Source organism: Esox lucius, chromosome 1 (assembly GCF_011004845.1).
Source record: "Esox lucius isolate fEsoLuc1 chromosome 1, fEsoLuc1.pri, whole genome shotgun sequence".
NCBI lineage: Eukaryota > Metazoa > Chordata > Actinopteri > Esociformes > Esocidae > Esox > Esox lucius.
The window spans coordinates 38,059,784-38,068,318 of record NC_047569.1 but is presented as its reverse complement, the minus strand read 5'-3'; positions in this window follow the sequence as shown (position 1 = coordinate 38,068,318).

The window sequence follows — 8,535 nt, the reverse complement described above, 5'->3', positions numbered from 1 at the left end:
TTTCCTTCATCTCCAACAGCTTCTCAATAACCAATACAATTTTATGCACACTCTTTTGTCGGAAATGTCTGCTTCTGCCCGCCTTACAGACATTCTCACATTGGAAGCTAGAATATGTCAATACTAACATGTATGCCATGAAACTCTCAAAAGCTCGACAGACTTCGAATTCCTTTTGGCTTCAGAAATCAATTATCTGAGCTCTCTGATTACTGTACTTGCTAAGCAACTAATCTCATCTGTTACCATTCAAAAGTTTAGGGTCACTTCGAAATGTCCTTTTTTTAAATGAAGGCGCATTTTTTGTCCATTAAAATAACATAAAATTGATCAGAAATACAGTGGTGACATTGTTAATATTTCAAATTACTGTTGTAGCTGGAAACAGCATATTATTTATGGAATATCTACATGGGTGTACTGACGCCCATTGTCAGCAACCATCACTCTTGTGTTCCAATGGCACGTTGTGTTTGCAAATCCAAGGAAATCATTTTAAAAAGGCTAATTGATCAATAGAAAACCCTTTTGCAATTATGTTAGCAAAGCTGAAAACCATAAAAGCAATGAAACTGGCCTTCTTTAGAATGAAACTTGCCTTCTGAGTATCTAGAGTATCAACAATTGTAGGTTCGATTACAGGCACAAAGTCAACAGAAACAAATAACTTTCTTCTGAAAGTCGTCAGTCTATTTTTGTTCTGAGAAATAAAGGCCATTCCATGCAAGAAATTGCCAAGAAACTAAAGATCTCTTACAACGCTGTGTACTACTCCCTTCCCAGAACAGTGCAAACAGGCCCTAACCTGTTGCACAGCTGAGGAAGAGGAAAAATACAATAGAGTGTTTAGTTTGCGAAATAGATGTCTCACAGGTCCTCAACTGGCAGCATCATTAAAACACCAGTCTCAATATCAACAGTGAAGAGGCGACACAGGGTTGCTGGCCTTCTAGGCAGAATTGCAAAGAAAAAGACATATCTCAGATTACCCAATAAAGAGAAAAGATTAAGATGGGAAAAAGAACTCAGATACTGGACAGAGGAAAATTTGAAAAAAGTGTTTGAGGTGTTTGGATCTCAAAAAAGAAAATTTCTGCAAAGCAGACCAAATGAAAAGATTTTGGAGGAGTGCATAGTGATGGTCTGGGAGTGCTTTGGTGATGGTAAAGTGGGAGATTTTCGGGATTTTCTTGAAATGTTATGGTTTGACTGACCTTCATGTCCTCAAATAATGATTTCTATTGGCTTATTTCAGCTGTTCTTTCCATAATATGGACTACAACAGGGCAGACATAATGATGGTCTTCAGTATACCAACCCTACCTTGTCACAACACAACTGATTGGCTGAAATGCATTAAGAAGTACATTTATTCCACAAATGAACTTTTAACAAGGCCCACCTGTTAATTGAAATGCATTCCATTTCAATTAACAGGTGGGCCTTGTTGATGAAGCTGGTTGAGAGAATGCGAAGAGTGTGCAAAGCTGTCATCAATGCAAATTATGTCTACTTTAAAGAATATATAATATAAATGTATTTTGATTTATTTAACACTTTTTGGTAACTACTTGATTCCATGTGTTATTTAATAAAGTTGATGTCTTCACTATTATTCTACAATGTGGAAAATAGTAAAAATAAAGAAATACCCTTGGATGAGTAGTTGTGTCCAAACACTTGACTGATACTGTATACTGTATGTATACACTCACCTAAAGGATTATTAGGAACACCTGTTAGATTTCTCATTAATGCAATTATCTAATCAACCAATCACATGGCAGTTACTTCAATGCATTTAGGGGTGTGGTCCTGGTCAAGACAATCTCCTGAACTCCAAACTGAATGTCAGAATGGGAAAGAAAGGTTATTTAAGCAATTTTGAGCGTGACATGATTGTTGGGGCCAGACGGGCCGGTCTGAGTATTTCACAATCTGCTCAGTTACTGGGATTTTCACGCACAACCATTTCTAGGGTTTACAAAGAATGGTGTGAAAAGGGAAAAACATCCAGTATGCGGCAGTCCTGTGGGCGAAAATGCCTTGTTGATGCTAGAGGTCAGAGGAGAATGGGCCGACTGATTCAAGCTGATAGAAGAGCAACTTTGACTGAAATAACCACTCGTTACAACCGAGGTATGCAGCAAAGCATTTGTGAAGCCACAACACGCACAACCTTGAGGCGGATGGGCTACAACAGTAGAAGACCCCACCGGGTACCACTCATCACCACTACAAATAGGAAAATAGGCTACAATTTGCACAAGCTCACCAAAATTGGACAGTTGAAGACTGGAAGAATGTTGCCTGGTCTGATGAGTCTCGATTTCTGTTGAGACATTCAGATGGTAGAGTCAGAATTTGGCGTAAACAGAATGAGAACATGGATCCATCATGCCTTGTTACCACTGTGCAGGCTGGTGGTGGTGGTGTAATGGTGTGGGGGATGTTATTCTTGACTTTAGGCCCCTTAGTGCCAATTGGGCATCATTTAAATGCCACGGCCTACCTGAGCATTGTTTCTGACCATGTCCATCCCTTTATGACCACCAGGTACCCATCCTCTGATGGCTACTTCCAGCAGGATAATGCACCATGTCACAAAGCTCGAATCATTTCAAATTGGTTTCTTGAACATGACAATGAGTTCACTGTACTGAAATGGCCCCCACAGTCACCAGATCTCTCAACCCAATAGAGCATCTTTGGGATGTGGTGGAACGGGAGCTTCGTGCCCTGGATGTGCATCCCACAAATCTCCATCAACTGCAAGATGCTATCCTATCAATATGGGCCATCATTTCTAAGGAATGCTTTCAGCACCTTGTTGAATCAATGCCACGTAGAATTAAGGCAGTTCTGAAGGCGAAAGGGGGTCAAACACAGTATTAGTATGGTGTTCCTAATAATCCTTTAGGTGAGTGTATATTCACCTTATATACTGAACAACAACCTTATATTTAACACCATATATTTTGTAATTTGGCCATATATGTATCACCCCACCTTCTCTAATTTATTGGTATAATTTATTGATCTGATCTCTTGGCTTTTATTCTGATTGGATATCATTTCTTTTGAATACTACATGCACAGTTTTGTGTTATATTGCATTGTCATGCCTTTGGGCAGGTCATCATTGGAAATGAGAAGGGGTTCTCAATCAGCTTACCTGGTAAAATTAATTCAAATTAAACATTTTGAAACACAGGCCATACTAATGTGTTCATACTGTATGAAAATGGTGCATATAAATAAGGTCTACACTCCCTCTGGTTATTTTTTGAAAATCACAGTATTTCTTTGACTCCTAATCCTACCCCGTCTCAGAGAGAATAATCTGTGAGACCTTTATTCAGGTCTTTTTAATTATATTTTCTCTTTAACTTGCAGACTTCACTTCTGTAGACATTGGAACGGTTCTGGAGATGGTTCATGTGAGGTTCAAAAGTGGCAGTGTGTCTCCCAGATGCCCCAGCTATCTCCCTTGTAGCACCAAACTCATCACCACAGTCTAGGTAGCAGACTTGACGGTGCTTGGAAGCCATCGGGAATGTAGATTGCCCAACATCACTCAGGTAGAAGGAAGACATCATTGTGCCCTAGTGACTCCTTTAGGTGGCTTTGGCACCTAGAAAGCTAATTCAGGTTGTCAGGTTGCAGTGAGACAGGGTTATGGATGCAACTGGAAGATAAGGTAAGAGAAGGGAATAGAAGGGAAATAGTGGCAGAACTGACTTCTTATTGTGGCAACCTAACAACTAGCAACCTAACACCTAGCAACATAACACCTAGCAACCTCACCAAGATAGATTTCAACACCTGTTGTTTGGTTGGTACATAGACAAGGCTCTCACTTGAATTCCTTGCATGAGCTATTTACATTAACAAGAATAAATGGAACAGTGTTTAAATTTAAATAATATTTAAATGAAGGGTTGGGCTGCAGGGTTTGGAATAAAGGGTTGGACTAAAGGGGGGGACTAAAGGGTGGGACAAAAGTGTTGGGCTGAATGGTTGTACTAAAGGGTTGGGCTGAAGGGTTGTACTAAGGGTTGTACTAAAGTGTTGGGCTGAAGTGTTGTACTAAAGGGTTGGGCTGAAGGGTTGTACTAAGTGTTGTACTAAAGGGTGGGACTGAAGGGTTGTACTAAAGGGTTGGGCTGCCAAAGTGTGTGTGTTACCAGAGAGAGGGAGTACTGTATACTATAATTTGCATATTTCTTTCAACCCAATACACAGCTAATGATTTAACATTTGAAATGGCTTCATCCTTCTGAAACTTTCATGTGTGTGTGTGTCTAATGTTTGCTTAAATAGTATTCATAATTTGTTACTTCTAATAATAATTAATATTTTATTATTTTCCCGATTTCCACTTGCTAAGATAATGTTGACACATTTTTCCCAAGCCAATAAAGCCCCTTTGAATTGGATTGAGAGAGAGAGACAGAGGGAGGTGAGGAAGAGGCAGTTGTCCTAAGGCCATCTGTTTTCCTGTGGGTGTGGGGGGAAGTCCTTCTGCTCTGGCCTGCCCCTCACTGATTGATGATCTCCACTCCCCCAGAGTCAACCAGGTTATGACCTCTCACTACTGACCCCCTACAGAGGGAGCTCAATCTCACACACAAGCACGCACACACACACACACACAAACACACATACATACATACATATACACACGCCATCGCAAATGTACAGTTGACACACACACATTCACATTCAAAAACGCACAAAGAAATCTTTGTGCCTTGATCGCAATCCAAGTCCCACTGTAAGTACAGGTACACACACACACACAGACACACTTACATGCGCCAACACACACACACACATACATACATACACATACACACGCCATCGCAAATGTACAGTAGACACACACACACCAACACACAAGTACACAATGGCTAACACACCGACACACACACACGCATACACTATAGCTAACACAAATACACACAGAGACACACGCACACATGCACACAGAGACACACGCACACATACACACAGAGACACACGCACACATGCACACAGAGACACACGCACACATACACACAGAGACACACGCACACATGCACTAGGCCGGTTTGGCAGGTAGCCAAGTGGGTCAGGGAGGGAGTGAGTGAAATAAAGACAAACTACTTATAACACTCTATACACTTTGATGCATGTATATTGGTATAAGACTACATCAAATAATATGCATGATTTATTATTATTGTCGTTAACATCATCATAATCATCTTCATTATGATCGTATACAGGATCATTCCATTTGTAATATGTGTTTATGTTATTGCTGAAATTATAACTGATATTATTCTATGCAACTCGGTGCAGCCGGGCCTTCTGAATAACTCGGCCCATCTCTGCCCATATGGCCGGCAGGTTCAGTCCAAGCTCCTCTATCACGTAGCAATGTTGTGTATTCATCACTGAACATTCAGGGATATTCTGAGTGATTATACGGCAAGAAAATGCACTCATTTTTCTTTACAGCCTCAGGTAAACACACACATACTTACACACACATACGTAAATACACACACACACACACACACACACACACACACACACACACACATACTCATACACACAAATACCCACAGTTGCATTCTCACACACACACACAAGCACAATCAGGGTATCAGAAAGCACAAACAGAACAACACTGCATGGTTTGTCTCACATTCTCCCCCCCCTCCCCCCTTTTCTGTCCTCTCCTCCCCCTCTCCCGGGTCCTTGCCTGTTCCCTTGATCAATGAGTAAGTTCCAGAGCCACAACTATTAATCAGAGCCTATCGGCTATCTGTCTCCAACAACAACCAATCACAGCAGCCCGACAGCTGGCCCATTACAAATGGAGCTGGGAGGGTTAGGTGGGGAGGTTGGGTGGGAGGGGGAGCAGGGGAGTGTGGGGGTGTGGGCGGGTGGATTCGTGGGGGTGTTCAAGGCACTTTATCTGATCTTGGTCAGGTCACAGCACAACTGCACTTACAGTTGATTCCAGACGATGATTAAAAACATGCACACTAATGCACTCATAAATGCACACACACATTGGGACACAAACAAAGGAACTGGACACACACGTACGCACACATATAGTGTATATAGTGTGCAAACCAACAAACAGACAGAAACTGAAATATATTGTTTGTACAACATTGAAGCAATAAGGCAGGTGTTGGTGTAGTGTATGGCCAATATACCATGGCTAAAAGATATTCTTAGGCACAATACATTACAGAGTGCCACAGCTATCAGCCAGCTGCATTCAGGATTCAAAGCACCTGATTTATAATGTACTTCACAATAATATGCTATAACATACTTCACTACAGTATGCTATCATGTATTTTGCCATAGTATGGTATAACATACCGTATAGTATGCTATCACAATAGTATACTACAATGTACTTTGCTGGACAATACTGTACCAAACAATTACATACTGTTATAAAATAATACTGTATTGTACTAATACCGCAATACCTTTACTAGATTATACTATACAATACTATTCTATTACTATACTATTACTGTAGTGTACTGTACGACAAAATTAGTATACTATCCTTTTACTGTAGTGTGTTAGTGCTATACGTACTATAATATCACTATACTTTATTATTTATTATTATTTCTATTACTATACTGAACTCAAATATGAACTTAGTGTACTGTACTATACTATTTCTACACTATACTATTACTTTCTTATGTAATTACCATACTGTACTTTGGTATTAATATACTTCAAACAGAAAACACCCCATATTAGTTTAATCATTTATTGGAGACACGATACTTTAAATATCTTGGCATTAGGTTCTGCTCCTATGGGGTAACTCACAGCCATCACAAGATCGTGTATATAATATTTCTAATAAAAATATCAAAACCATAATCACATTAATAGCTGTCCCCACAGACAATGAGTAATGTGCTGATCCCCCCCATGAAAAAGAAACACCGAACCAAACAGGTGGAGGCAGGGGTGGTGGGTGGGTTCACACCTGCATGTTAGAAAGACCAGTTCACATCAGAACTGAGTGAGTAACCTGACAATTAAATAGTCAGTATAAAATCTGATATTGTGATTGGAGCAATCCCAGGCATCAGCTGATGCATCGCTGACCAATGACCACTCAGATTTCCTGTCTGAACTGGCTATGGTAATTATGAAATCACTATACTGTATGTTACTTTACTTTTACCATACAATGACTTTACTATTTTGTACTGCACGGTGTGTAGTATAATATATTGTACTGTAGGGCCATCAGCTGTTGCTAGTTCACACTTCTTACTGTCATGTATAGAAGTTGACGCTTGGAAAGGTTACGCAATGTTCCACTTGTGTGTTGTTGACGAGTAAAGAAACTATATTCTGTTGCCATGCCAACAAGTCTGAAAACAATCTTAAACAAAAACAGACAGACAGACAGACAGACATATATAGACACAAACTCAGCCACCCACATACATGCCTGTTTGCGCACGCACACACACACACACACACACACACACACGCAGATATTCACAAGCGCACACCATTCTTGGCAGGTTAACAACTTGCACCCTATGGTCTCTCTAATGCAAAGAGGAGGGTCATGAGGAAGAACACCCACCCTCTTTTTAAACACAGATACACCACGGAGAGACCTCCGGGAACGCACGCCAGACAGACTCTACTGGACGGACCAGGGTTTGTTCTTTCACATGTCCCTGGGAAGACAACATTATTTCTCCTTGAATGTAAATAGTTTTGGCAAAATCAAAATGCGAAACCTTGATTCCAGCCAATGTCTTTGGTGGCTGAGAATGTCAGTAATCCTCTCAAAGTGATGGTATTATAGGTTTTTCTGTTTGCTGTAAATATTCTCATCCAGAGAAACATAGCACTGGATGCATTTTCACACAGGCCAACCATGAGAATCGGAATGACAGCCAGTCTTTATCAACAGGGCTAGGCAGGTCCACAGACTGGCCCACAGACTGGTCCTCAGACTGGACCACAGACTGGACCACAGACTGGTCAACAGACTGGTCCACAGACTGGCCCACAGACTGGTCCACAGACTGGCCCACAGACTGGCCCACAGGTCTACACCACTGACTCCGGACTACATTTAAAGAATCATACAGGGTTTTTGAACATACTAATCAACTATTACTACATGGTTGGAATTCTGTAGGTGTTATTATGTTCGTTGATCAACTGACTCAAGTGAGCAACCTCTGCAACTGTTGGGCTGTCCCTGAGGAGACAACAGACAGTCTGAGGCTCCCTTGTGGATCTGTCAGCAGACAGCATGGCACTTGGGTTCTGAGGTGAATTCCCACAGGGGACTTGGTGTGTCACTCACTACAGTCAGCTGCTTTCTACAAGAGTGTCTGCAAACCGACTGAAATGTAAATGCAGTAAACTGTTCCAACGGCGAACGAAGCCAGAACTGAGATCCCAGGCCACCGCTACGTGTACATATGACACGTGTAACACGTAGTGTCTTAACAGTATATT